The 12,503-nt window shown below is 33.4% G+C and overlaps 1 protein-coding gene across 5 annotated transcripts in view; it reads right to left on the bottom strand.

Annotated features, from left to right (window-relative positions):
* Positions 1-12,503, bottom strand: part of PCDH15 (protocadherin related 15) — a 1,524,279-nt gene that overhangs the window by 760,254 nt on the left and 751,522 nt on the right. Inside the window, exon 1 of one of the 5 annotated variants that reach the window (XM_054690671.1) lies at positions 2,067-2,091. The exons of the other annotated variants lie outside the window; for them this stretch is intronic. The gene's annotated coding sequence lies outside the window, so the exon portion shown is untranslated. Of the gene's footprint in view, positions 1-2,066; positions 2,092-12,503 lie in introns of those variants that run through there. 5 annotated transcript variants of the gene reach the window in all.

Raw genomic sequence — 12,503 nt, 5'->3', positions numbered from 1 at the left:
GCCGCCAGGGATGCCCTATTCTATTTGATTTTGCTACTAAAGTTACAAGTGATTAAATTCAATACATAGCTCACTTCAGTTTGGAGTAAAAAAAAAAAAAAAATCAAATCTTGTTAACACTCTACCAAACATTGAATATTTCCACATGGTTCCCTCCTCACAAATGATATTAAACTCTAATAGAAAGATTTAAAGGTTGACACTAACACACTCATAGTTTTAGGAAAATATGTCCTACTTATGCTTGAGTGTTCATTTTACTTTAATGATACCTGAAATATAGTCTGTGAGGTGAGCATTTGTCATTTATACCTGCCTAATTTACACTTCTTTTGTTGATGCTCAAATTTTTCAAATCTCCTCAAATATATCAACTGTGGTACTTTTGTCAATAAAGGCAATCTTCCTACTCTAGTTTTGACTTTAAAACAAATTTACCAATTGGATTATACTGCAAGAATGTACAAAAGTGGGTACAATTTGGGGCCTCCCCAGTGGCGCAGCGGTTGAGGGCTGGGTTGCAAAGCTGCCCGCAGCCTCTGCTGCGCCAGTTCGATCCCCGGCTGCTCCCCGGCCACCAGAGGAGGGTCCCACATGGTGCGCAGACCTCTCCTGCCTCCTGCTGCTCCCCTCAGCAGTGTACTTGGGTCCTTCTGCCTGCTCTGCTCCCCGCTCTGGCTCTGGTGAATTCTCTCACCCTTCTGCGCTTCTGACTGTACCCAGTGCTTGTATAAATAAAAATAAATAAATCTTTTAAAAAAGGGGGGGGTACAATTAAATGGAATCAAGTCATAATAATAGCAGGTACAGGAAACATGTCCTCAGTGGTTCATCTTCTCTAGATACTCCCACTGAGCTGCTCTCATTATTTTTCCTGAAATTTAATTGTTTTACTTTTCCTTTGAAGTGTGTCCTACTGTGAACATTTAGTGATTTAAAAAAAAAAAAAAAAAACCTCTTAAGATAGCCAATTAGTTTATGGGAAAGTATCAGGGCTAGAGGGAGTTCTAAATATATGGTAACATATCCATTATGAAATCTTCTTGAGATATTTGTTTGACTCTGCTAAATGCCATTTTTCACCCTCCTGTCCTCGCTCATGATATTTCATACACAGTTGATACACCCTTTTTGGCCCAGCTGGATACTTTGATTTCAAATGCCAAGGTATTTGAGTACCATGGTTCTGCCTACTTTTGCATTATTATTGCTTTATTCTCTCCCACAATTGTTAATTCTACTGTATATCAGACATCCATCATTTATGTTAGGAGAGATGTTGGCAAAGAGAAGGAAGGAAGAAAAACTATTTTAGAGTGATTTCACATTATTAAATCTACTGGAGATACTACAGAAATGATGTATCAAAGTGATTAATTTCAAGAAAACATTTTTAACTCTTATTTTCAGTTTCAGCATGCTATCCAATACCTTTAAGTTAGACATCAGATAGGGTAAGTTATTTTGCTGAACTATCTTTTCAAGGTTCTCATCATAAAACAAATAAATTACCTTAAAACCTAGTGGTTCAAGCTAGATGGAATTGAATGATGAAACTAGTAAATTTTACCAATAGAGTAGAATTTGCTCAGACACTGAATTATTTGGTATTCTAAAAACAATTTCACAAGCTCAAAATGGTATGGAGTGTAACAAAACTGCCAGTGCAATGTTATATTAATCAAATAGATATCTACTTTGAAAAATAAAAATTAAGCATAATTATAAATATTAGCTATAATTATGTTTATACTTAGAATAAAAAAGACAGAGATTTTATTTAAATGCACATACCTATTCTAAATGATTTACAAAACGTGCTATATATTTTCTTGCACATATAGTCTGTATCAACATTTCAATATAAATTAAAATCTGTATATTTCTAAATTCAGGCAAAGTCACATCTGAAAAACTTCTATCAGGCACCACTTTGCAAGAGAGAAAGAGTCTGAATTCTGCAAATTTAAGTAGCTGAGAAAACTGTCACAATCCAAATATGCTATGAGTGTCAACTATTAAATGCAAAATAGCTAACAGAAAAACTCACCCTTCAGTTTACTTACATAGTGTGTTTTCTTCTCCCTGTTTTATAAGAGATGATTGAGGACAATAAGGAAGAAAAATTAGTTGAACTATTTGAGATCAATAAAACATATAATGTGTTTTATAGCTACATACATGAATTTAAGTAGTTACTACTTATGTATAGAATTTTCAGCTATAGTTCACTACTTAAACAAGTATTGAAGAAAAAACATTAAATATATATTCTGCAGCACAATTTACTCTTTGCAATGTCCATGTTTAAGCATATTTTCCAATAGTGAAATATTTACTTCCTGAAATAAAGACATCCCTCATATTATAACTACATTCAGAATGCATTATACAATTATAGCTTAGAAATATTGTCTTAGAGGAAGAAACCACATTTCAATGAGCCACAAATTACAACTGAAATAAATATCTGCACAAATGCTCAATTCTCCTCATTTGTAGCATCTTCCCCTAATGAATCTGAATTGTCTTTATTCCACCTTCAAAATGCAGCACAGCCAGAATGCCTGTCTCTGACACTTGGCTGTAGCTCCTCACTAGATTTTGTCATTAATCACCATATCTGCAGATGCAGTCTTTAATCCTAATCATTTTGGTGTCATATTAGTTTTAGGAGGGATCTAAACATTTTTAACTATGAATGCTTTGGAGGTGGCAAAGATAATTGTCATATGGAAACATATTGATTCTAGCATTTCTTGATTCTTATATACGTTTTGATCATCATAAATAGGCCAAAAACTTGCCCTTCTCACCTCTGACTAGAAACACTGTTTTTTGCAAAGTTCCTTATTGACATTTTTCTAGCTATCTTAATTTTTATCACTTTTAAAATGATAAATGCTGTCAAAAGATCTATGGATTAAAAAAAAAACTAACAACAGGGCCTCCCTGATGGCTCAAGGGGTTAAGAGGCAACCTATGAAGATATCCGCAGCCTCTGCAGCATGAGTTCAATCCACCCAGCTAGGGTGGTCAGACACAAGGTGCAGGAGACCTCTCCTGACTCGCCCGCTGCTCCCCTCAGCAGTGTATTTCAATCAATCTTCCTGTTCTGTTCCCCACTCTGTCTCTGGTGAATCCTCTCACCGCCCCCACCTATGACCTGTACCCCAGCTCTTGCATGCATGCATAAATAAATATTAAAAAAACTAACAACATCATATAGTAAAAATAATTTGATGTTTATGAAGTAAGCTTTGTAACTGTGTAAGATTCTTAGAGGGAGACACTAGATTTAAATGAGTCATGAATTACAAATAAAATAAATATGTACATAAATACTCAACTCTCTTAATTTGTAGCTTCTTCCCCTAATGAATCTGAATTGTACTCATTCCATCTTCAAAAGATTTTATTTTGTGATTTTTAAAATTTTTTTCTATAACTTTTTTTTAAAATTGAGGTTAGGGGCTCCTCTGGTGGCACAACGGTTGAGCTGGGCCTGTTTGTTCCCCGGTCGCCTGCGAGGGTCCCACAAAAAAAAATAAATAAATAAAATAAAATTGAGGTTAACATTGGTTTTCAACACTGTACATGTTATTCGCATACACAACCTCAATCTACTACAGACCACTGGGAAATTTCTTCCATTTGTTCCCTTCCCACTCTCTTAGACTAAATCCTCCTCTATGAGGGGGAAATATTTCTGGGGTTTGTTTTAGTTTAATTTTGTCAGTTCATTTGTTTTGTTTCTTTATATTCTATATGAGTGAAATCATACAGTATTTACTTTATTATTCTCACTTATTTCAGTTAACATAATCTTCTCCAATTCCATCTGTATTGTCACAAATGCAAAAACTCATCTCTTTTCCTAGCTCGTAGTATTCCACTGAGTGTGTGTGTGTGTGTGTGTGTGTATGCATTTTGTTTATCCAGTCACATTTCCTTGGGTACTTAGGTGCTTTCCATAGGTTGGTTATTGTAAATAGTGCTGCAATGAACATAGAAGTGTGCATATTTCTTCAAGTTATTGTTTTTTGCATTCTTTGGATAGACACTAAAGAGTAGAATTGCCAGATCATTTGACATATCTATTTTTAATATTTTGAGGAAACTACATGATCTGATCTCAGTTAATCTATTGTGCTACATTGATGCTTAACACTTTATAAGTCAAGTTTAGATGAACTAGTTATTAGTATACTTCAGTATTACAAATATAGCTTCAATATAAATAAAATTTAATATAAAATAAATTATATAAATCCAATATAAAATAAATTCAATAAATTCAATATAAAATAAATTCTTCAGTATTACAAATACATCTATGTCTCAGTCATTAAAGACATTAAAAATAATGATGGTTTACAATAAACTGACATTGAAATCTAGAATGAATGAGGTTATATGAATATATTATATCATGAAACTGAAAACAGGAAAATCTTCACATAATTTAAATACATATTTCTCCAAGAATAAACACATACACATGCACACATATAAACAGACATGTTTACATACATAAACATATAAATTAATGTAAAGTGAAACCTATTTTTAGCAAACCCCACATGTTTAAATTCACAATGTTTAGTTATTCCAGATAGTATTACCTACTAAGCCTCAGAGACCATTATTTTTATTTAAATTTTACTAGTAGGCAAAATCTAAATGTCAAAACTAGCATAGTGTTTAATGAGTGGATGAATATTACAATCCACAGATCTTGAAATCTTAGGTAAGTCATTATTAGGAGCTTACTACTTTCAGTATCTGACATTTGCTTCTTTTTTTAATATTAATTCTATTTCTTATTAAATATCCTGCTTTGACAATTATGTACGTAATAAAGGAGGACAAAAGTGTTTTTTTTTTTTTTTCCTTTGAGGTTACTTAAACATCACCTTTGTAACATACCCTCTCTGAAAATTGGACAATATTAATTCAATGTATTACTAAACTCTGAATGTAATTTAGTACAACAACAAAAAAACATGTGATCTAATTATATGTGAAATATACTGATGTTGTTACAGTCTACTAAAATATACTTCATTTTACCTACTAGGAATCTGATGGAGATAAATGCCTCAAAAGTGTATAATAAATAACTGAAAAAAATATTGGCAGAAAAGTAATCCTGGAAATAAATGATTTACTATCATGATTATATTTTGATTCTAACAAGATTAGAGACTTTATGTAGTGAGGCTTTATTGCAATTTCAGTCTATAGGTTCTCAACTGACATTTTAATTCAAGGAGATGATTTGCCAAACTGATTGATAATATTGACAGTCCAAACTTCAGTTGTGTGGGATGTAAAAGCACAATTCATTTACCTACTGTTAGACAAGATTACAAATGTATGATCAAAACAAGGGGGAAATCATGCAGAAGAGATTTCATTTAGAGTAGCCCTAATTAAAATTAGGACAGTGATTTTCTAATAATATTTTATAAAGTATTTAGCGGAAGTAAACACTGATAGTGGTGGGTATATAGGGAAGAAGAACAACCTCTGGTATAGGTCATTCATGAGAGGAAGCGTTATAGAAAGCTTTTGTTTTTCAGTTCAGGTTAAACAAAAAGGCAAAGAAGGTATCTAAAATATTCCTACAGGGCCTCCCCTGGTGGCGCAGCAGTTGAGCGCTGAGCTGAGAAGCTGCCCGCAGCCTCTGCAGCGCCAGTTCAATCTCTGGCCACTGGGTGAGGGTCCCACATGGCTCGCAGACCTCTCCTGCCGCGCCCGCTTCATCCCCTCAGCAGTGTGTTTCATCAGTCTGCCTGTTCTGTTCCCTGCTCTGGCTCTGGTGAATTCTCTCACCCTCCTGCACTTCTGACTGTGCTTGTCTAAATAAATAAACAAATAAACAAACAAATAAATAAATAAATCTTTGAAAAAAAAAAAATTCCTACAAGCAGAATGCTATTTCAAAAGATTTGCTTTTGTTAAATGTCAGACTCTACTTTTTAGGTTTTGTTTTGTTTCAGATGTCTCCTGTGGATGAGATAAGTGAGGCCACAGATAGGCATGTGGAGGTGTGAGGGGCAATACAATAAAAGGAGGAGACTAGAAACGAGAAGTACAAGTGTCAAAAGGAGGTTGAGGGGAGAAAAACAGAGAAGAAATATATTTTAAAAGAAGTTTTTCTAAAAATCAAGATTTGTAATGATAAATTATCTTTTTTGCTCAAATCTCATTAAAGTATCAATTGTTATGTCAGATTTGTTTTAACTCATACCTTGAACTATGACAGCGTGGTTGCCCTGGAAATAGACTTTAAGATAACTATTTGCATACAATCATATCAGAATGAAATCCTACAAATTTTTTCACCTTGATACAATAGTTTTAGGTCTTTATATAACTATGACCTTCTGCCACATCCCAGCATTATCACCAGATTAATCACTGGATGCTGCCTTCTTAAGAGCATGTGGGATGCTGCTCCCTTCAACTGAAGATAGTTTCTTGAGTTGAGAGTTGTCAGCAGTCAACACTTGAAAATTAAGGGGAATGAAAGGATGGTCTTGCTGATTGTTTCTCTTACAGTGCAGAAGCTTTTAAATTTGCTATAGTCACACTTATTACTTTTGCTTTTGTTTTCTGGTTTTTTGGTGTCCCATCAAAAAAGAAAAAAAAAAATTGTTGTCAAGACCAATGCTGAGAAGCTTCACCCATACAATTTCTTCTATGAGTTTTAGTGTGTGTGTTAGGTCTTATGTATAATTCTTCAACGCATTTTGGGATTTTTTTTTTTTTTATTCCTCAGTGGTATAAGATAGTCTTCCAATATATTTTTTTCTTTATGTGGTTACCGGTTTTTCAAAACCATTTATTGAAGTACTGCCTTTTCCTCCTTTGTAACAGTAGTTGACTTTATATGTAGGGGTTTTATTCTGGATTCTTTACAGTCATGTGCCATATAATTTGTCAGCCAATGGTAATAGTCCGCAAATTCCTACTACCTATACATGTATCCATCACATCATATCATTCTATTCTGGCCGCAGCCTCATGCATCTTGTGTTTCTTGCCTCTCTTGTTAGCATTGTTTTCCATTGTGCTAGATTTCATCTCATGTTGTGTTGTTCATCATGGTCTCAAAGTATACAAAATACACTACTAATGTGTTCACAAATGATGGAGAATATCATGATACATTTCTCAGAACATATCCATATCATTAAGTGGCACAAGACCATATTCTCTTCTTTGGTCTATGTTTTCATTAAATAAATTAAGTACCCATCAACAAATGAACAGATAAAAAAGATAGTAGTACACACACATACAATGGAATATTATTCAATCATGAGAAAGGCTAATAGCCTGGATGGACCTTATATACATTTTTCTAAATGAGATGTCAGGTAGAGAAAGATAAGTATTGTATTATATCACTTAACGTGTAATCTAGAAAAACTAAACTTATAACACAGAGAGTAGAATGCTCATTATAAGGGAGATGGGGAGGATACTAGATATTAAAAATATGCTACCACAAATGAAATGGGATAAGATAGAGGTACTATGTTACTGCTATAATGGTAATCACACCACAATATATAATGCATCAAATCAACATATTGTATACCTTAAACCTACACAATGTTATGTGTCAAATATATTTTAAGCATGAAAATGAGCAAACTTGGATGTATCCCTTACATTGCAAAAGGTAAAACAGAAACTCAGGGAGACATTGAAGCAACAGCCATAATGAGCATCAGTTAATCTGGATTAAAGGGGGAATTTCAAGGATAAGGGACTTCTCACAATAAAGCAGATATAAAGAAAATGTGGACTTTTGAAATCTTGAGTTGTTTCAGTTTAAGCTTCAATCAAATTTAAGGGTACTTATTCTTTTTGTAGTTTCAAAGTTCTCTTTTTCTTTTATTATTTTATTTCAGCATAAAATTGCATTCAGATTTTACTTCAAATGATCATTGTAACTCTCTTTTGTACTTATTTGAAGAATAATTGAAAAGGAAAGAAATGAGAAAATTAAAACATTTATTTTTGCTAACAAAAAATATGGGTAGTTTATAGCAAAGCTGGAGTTTTCCAAAGTATGTCAGCTATTAGCATGGGGTTTTAGATATTTTCTTTATTGCAATCAGTTCTACTGGAAATCAGGAGTCAGTTCAGGAGATCAGTAGAATTGAGCTAGCAAAGGAATGAAAACCCAAAAAGAGTTAAGTATGTGCATACTGTGTGCACATAGGCTCAGAAGAAATTGACTAAGGCATTGTGAAACAAGAAAAAGGTCATTTCACATATCTCAATTGTAAGATGTTTTTCCTTCCCAGATTTTTCAGTGATCACTGACACTTGCAAATCTAGTGAAAACAGTCCTAACACAACTGTTACTTATTTGCATTGCATATATTTTTAGTGTTGGGAGCCAGGATTTTTTTTTGTTTGTTTGTTTTGTTTTTTGTTTTTTTGGCTGAGTCCCTATTTACACCACATTAGTCAAGTATTTTGAGAATTTTTAGGCTCCATTAAATGTCTGTCAAAAATCCATTAATATTTTATGGAGGTTTAATAGTTACTATCTTTCTGAATAAAATCATTAAATATTTTATCTTATATAGGAGCACCATAGAATAAATAAACCTCAAAGTAAATGAATAGCTTTTTTTTTTTTTTTTGCTTACTTTATGAAAACTGATAAGGTCAGGTTTCCATTTCATTTCTGATTTGAGAGTTTCCCCTAATTTAAGAATATATAAAATTCTCCTTAAAAGAAGGATGTTGTTAAGGGTATCAACCATGTCAGGATTCATAATATACAATCCTAAAAGAAACTCTTCTTAATACTTCTCTTGATTGGTCACATTGAATTTCATATTCATCACTGAAATGAGTTTTAAAGTACTTGATGATTTAAACCAAATATATAGGCACAATTGTCTCTATTTATAAAGAGGTCAAAGACTATAATAGTTAATTCAGATTAAGTTGAGATATCATATCAGAGTGAAAACTGCACATAAAGGTCATAATGGTGGTGCTGATGGTGCTCACCAGAGTTATACTTCGGTTTTATCATTCCCTTGCCTCCAGATTACCTGTTGGCTTTAAGGGACTTAGATGCAACTGGTGGTAGAAAGACTTTCCCATTTATTTACCTAATTATAACTTCTAACACAGGAGACAGAGAATTCTAATGTTCTTTTTTAAATAAAAGGACTATAAAAATGAAATCGGCCTTATGGCATCTTCCTAAGGTTAGTTTCTTGCACAGTACAATATATTTTAGAGTCAAAACTTAGTGCAATGAGATAAGACAACTATTCTTAACCTGGCCTTAGAAAAAAATCATATACTTTATAATCTCATCTCTGCCAGGGTTGGTAGCAATGAGAATCAGGATTTGGTTATAAACATATTTCAATTTATCTTTACTTTTTTTTATTCAACCTCAATATTTCTTTACATTTCAGCTGATGGCAGTATATTAATCTGGCTCTCCCAGCCATGTCATGTTCTGGCTATCATCTAAACCAAGAGACCTGCTGTCATTTACCCTAAAGGTTGACACAACAGGACATGAGAGGAACATAAGTGAATCGTCGTACCTTTGCAGTAATTTGAATTGTGAGTGCAAAGATACAAGAATGAGAAAAATTAATGGTTTCATTCATTTGATTTGGTGGTTCTCCCTCAACATGATTTCAAGTTGTTCTCATAATATCAAGTTGTATCTCATAATATCAAGATAATCTTAGAAACATTTGAAGAAGTAAAACTGCAAAACACTATCAAGAACCTAGCCAAGGATACAGTTTTAACATACCAGGACTTGAGATGTGATTATAAATGTAATGACTTTTATACAACAGCTTGACTATTGTGAATAACGCTGCAATGAATGTGGGTATGCAGTTATCTTTTTGTGCACATCACCATGGATTTAATGGATAAGAAAGATGAGATTTATGAGTAACATGCGCATATATAATTTATAACAAAAGTTTCTTCTGTGATCACATCAAAATACCATTTCATATAAAACAGTGAAATATTATTAACCTTGACAAAGAAAATAAAATTTGCCATTTGTGACAACTTGGATGAATTTGAGGGTATTATATTAACTGAAATAATCACATACATGTGGAGTAAAAAATAAAATAGTCAAACTCAGATGAACAGAATTAGTGGTGGTTAGGGCCTCCCTGGTGGTGGAAAGGGTTGTCTCAGCACTATGAAGCTATCCACAGGCACTGCAGCACAAGTTCAACGCCCAGCCAGGGAGCTAACCCACATGGCACAGCAAACCTCTCCTGTCTTGCCTGCTCTCTTCTCAGCAGTGTATTTCAGTACATCCACCTGTTCTGCTCCCCACTCTGTCTCTGATGAATCCTTCCACTCCCTCCCCACCTGCACCTCTGGCTTACACTGTATGCATAAATACTGTATGCATAAATACATAAATCTTAAAAAAAATTCATGCTGGTTACTAGAGGCTGGGGAGGTAGGGAAAGTAGGAAGATACTGGTCATAGAATTGTAAGATTTTATACTTTGGGAATGTAACATATAGCATGGTGATTACAGCTAACGACACTAAATATACTTGAAAGTTTATAAGAAAGTAGGTCTTAAATGTTCTCATCACAAAAAAGAAATATTTATGTGATGGGTGGAGGTGTTAATTAAAGCTATGTAAATTAATTCATTTGCAACATGCACTAAATCAACACATTGTATACTTTAATTTATACAACGTTATATATCAATTATATCTGAATAAAGCTGGAATAAAACACCAATTTGTACTTATCAGCTACTAAAGTAATTACAAAATAAAATAAGGAAAATGTATTATGCGAATTATTTTTGAACAAATGAGAACCATATGTGCTGGACATAAATTTGGTAACTGGTTAATCACATTAGCAGTGAAAGATATTCTTCATTGACAACAAAAATAAACAGAAACATAAATTGCCCCATAAAATGGATCCGTTTAGAAAAATAGCATTGCTACATATCCTAAATATAGAAGTATAGGAGGGCATCCCTGGCAGCACAAGGGATTAAGCACAGCACTGTGAAGCTATCCACAGCCACTGCAGCACGAGTTCAATCCCTGGCTGGCCAGGGAGCTACCCACATGGCACAGCAGACCTCTACTGCCTCACCTGCTGCTCCTCTCAGCAGTGTATTTCAGTAGATCTGCCTGTTCTGCTCCCCACCCTCTCTGGTGAATCCTCTCACCCCACATACCTCTGGCTTACACCCTAGTTCTGTAGGAGAAAAGTTGATATGCACTATCATTGATAAAGTATAAAGGTAAATATGGGAAAATCAGCTCAAATCCTATTTTATATCTCACTCTAACTAAGGTTCTTTTAAAATAAATACCATCATCAACTTACAACTTATTATATTTTGGATTTAGGTCATATGGCAAATTGCAAAGAACTCTTACATGACATGTGCTTCACTTACAAAATTAACAGGTCTATGTATATAGCTGTCAGCTATAGAAAGATATTTACCATATTTCTTGTAATAAAATGTTCCCTTTCATATACCTTGAAATGAAGTACTTTTTATCAAAGTACATCTACATCTAATACAAGTCTATTTTCGTCGGTATGTAATTATTAAGTAGATGCTGCGTTTTACAACTAATACAAAAATAATCATTGAAATGAAGCAATTCTATGGATTGATTGCATTAACATATTTTCTAATACATGTAATAAGAATTAGAGTCTATTAGAAAGTATATTTTAAATAAAAATCAGTTATTTTTCAAATGGATTTTCTCGTCTTTCTATATCTGCACTACTAGATTTCAGTTCTCTAAATCTTTATACTTCCCACTGGATTTAAATATGGAGCTTCCTAAACATCCTTACCATCTGCTTCCTCTAAACATATCCTTTCTTCTGTAGGAAGACCGTACTTTGAAAGACTAATACCCACATGAAGAAATATTTCAAACACAAGGTTCCTACTTTCAATTACTTCAACAGCTGGTGTTGTGTGTTTACATTTAGACAGAAGAAACCTTACAAAGACATACTGTGCAACTTGAAGAAATTTAGATTTGCCACAGTGCAAGGAACACACACTGACAAGTAATTCAAATATACGTTTAAGCTAAGAGATAAAGAATTTTAAAAATGAAATGCAATCTTTAATCAGTGAGGAAAGGGAACAAATATAAAACAGAATTGACCAACTTTGGACATATTATGTATATTAGAAATGACTTAGGTATCTTCTGTGAAAAGAACTGTTGGCATTCATTCAATACTAATAAGATAATCAATGGAAGTTTCAATTTTGAGGGTGTCAATAATTCATGGTGTGGTAGTATGATACTGTAGAAAAGCAGGGATTCTGCAAATAAACAGCTAGAGTCAAAATTCTGACTTCACAATTCACTATAGTGCATTTTCCTTTCTTAAACTCTATTAGTATGTGTTTCTACATCTTTAAAATTAGGCTAATAATGCAAGG

This window comes from Talpa occidentalis, unplaced genomic scaffold (assembly GCF_014898055.3).
Source record: "Talpa occidentalis isolate TD23 unplaced genomic scaffold, MPIMG_talOcc4v2.1 talOcc4.8, whole genome shotgun sequence".
Classification (NCBI taxonomy): domain Eukaryota; kingdom Metazoa; phylum Chordata; class Mammalia; order Eulipotyphla; family Talpidae; genus Talpa; species Talpa occidentalis.
This window is presented reverse-complemented; position numbering and strand designations above follow the sequence as displayed.